General features: G+C 32.9%; 1 pseudogene; it reads right to left on the reverse strand.

Annotated features, from left to right (window-relative positions):
- The window catches only part of LOC102984447 (cytochrome b5 reductase 4-like), a 46,086-nt pseudogene that overhangs the window by 17,340 nt on the left and 26,491 nt on the right, over window positions 1–2,255 (reverse strand).

Here is a 2,255-nt window from a genome sequence, read left to right on the forward strand (position 1 = left end):
AAAATTTTATTTTATTTATTTATTTATTTTTGACCTCACCACACGGCATGCGGGATCTTAGTTCTCCGATCAGGGATCAAACCCGTGCCCCCTGAAGTGGAAGCATGCAGTCTTAACCCCCGGACCACCAGGGAAGTCCCCATACACCAAATTTTTACCAATGGATACCAATGGCCAGTGGGGCCATTTGAGTTCCAGGAAGGGAAGAATTTCACTTTTTACTTTATATATTTTGAATTGTTTTAACAATGTAATATTTTATATATTACTTTGGTAACTGAAAAGAATGTTAATCCAACTACTTCTAAGACTATAATAATAAAAAAAACAGGGTAAAATTAATGAGAAGTCATATTTTAGCTAGCCAAATTCCAAAGAAAGAGGAGTCACCACATATTTGAAAGACCAAAATTTTATACATGGTTCCATCACATATACAAAAATTAATCTATGTGTAAATTATAATACATTGACAATAACCACACTGGGGAAGATACCAGCTATTGAATGATAACTTGGCATTAGTGATGATGAAGAGAAAACTGAACAGTGCCATCATAATAAACCATATTCACCAAATCCTGGCTGGTAGTCTGTGAGGCTGATTGCTGGAAAGGCTAGGAGTGTTATCTTCTGCAGTTTCAAAAGACTAAGAAGATGTTAGACATTGGTAAGAAAGGTATTTAAAACAAGTAAATGAGGAAATTTCAGGATGAAAATGAGGGAAAAAGAATTTACACAGTAAGGAGTATGTTTACAGAGCTTCTTATACTAGTGGCACATGCAAGGAAATCATTTATAATCATCCACTCATTTTCAGTTTTATAAATTCAACTTCATAAATGACAGACCCGAAAGTGGCTAAATAAGAGACGTTAGTGTGTGTTTCTGGCAGGTGTCTTCACGGAAGACCATTTGTGTGCTCCCTCACCTCTTTCCTTTAAGGCTTTGTTAGTAATAAATTACAATGCTGGTGGCACTATCTCTGTGACTAGTGATAATTTCTTTGTTCATACAGTGATGCAGCACAGCTATAGTTCCCACATGTAGGATCACTGCATCCACAAACCTAGAATCTGGTTATCACTAAGTCTAGCTGCCCAGAAACATTTTATTTATAACCTAAATGGGCGCTTCCTCGAGAGATTAGTACTAATTCCGAACTGCTTATAAAAGAAGAAAATGTTTCCACAAAGCCTCTGCTTCCCTTACCTGTAATAGTTAGATTGAAATAAACATGTTGCCCAGTTGGCACCTGAAGATGTGTGCTTGGTGGCAGCATCAAGCAGAAACCTTCGTATCATGAGTCATATCTTCCTTGGAAATTAACTGGCATTTTCTGTAGTACAAACCTAGAAAGTGATTCATTTTCTCTTAGTGATGAATAAATTCAATAAGAAGTACTCTCAGACCTACCACGCAAAAACACAGGCTCAACTTTTGCTCTTTAGTGAGCTTGAGTTTCACTAACAGGCCTATGACATTTAAAAAATTCATTAGTATTTTGAAAATCTTATAGTGTTAGTTTTTTCCATTTTGTTTCCTGTGATATCCATTTTCTAAAACCTGTAAGTACTTCTGTAATTTGAAAAATAAGCTCTATAAAATGAGTGTTATTTTCTCATGTCTGTTGTTATAGCATGCTAAAACCATTATAGTCTAAGAAATTAAAGTCTAGTTTATTTCTTCTTAAATTTACTTTTTAAAATAATTCCATCCTTTAAGCCTATAACAGCTATATAATTAAATTGTAGATGTGAAAGATATTTGATAATCAACAAAGCTCATTCTAAATTCTTTTCTTACAGAATGGAGAAGTCCTGAAACTCAAATATTTAAGGTTTAACAATACCAGCACTATTCAATAACTTAGAAATATTTCTTTGATAAAGGCAGGAAAAAGATACATTCTTGTGCCTTTGTATATGTGTATTATGTATACACAAACAAAATTCATATGTATATGAATTATAGAACATTTCAATGGTAAAAAAATGATGAAAACAAAAAATAAACTTAGGTTTAAGTGTGTAAGTTCTGATTATCTGGAAAATTAATTTAAGTGAAAAACTGAAGATGCCAAGTTTGTGGTACTAAAGTACAAATAAACAAAAGGAATCAAGTATTTCTATAAATATGGGAAATATTTGAAATTAATACCCTAAGCTCAGGAAATATTATTTGTATACAGAGCAAAATAATACCACTTGGATTGGAAGATCTTGTTATAGAAGTTCTGAAAGCATGAATATTTT

The sequence above is a fragment of the Physeter macrocephalus genome, chromosome 10 (genome assembly GCF_002837175.3).
Source record: "Physeter macrocephalus isolate SW-GA chromosome 10, ASM283717v5, whole genome shotgun sequence".
Classification (NCBI taxonomy): Eukaryota; Metazoa; Chordata; class Mammalia; order Artiodactyla; family Physeteridae; genus Physeter; species Physeter macrocephalus.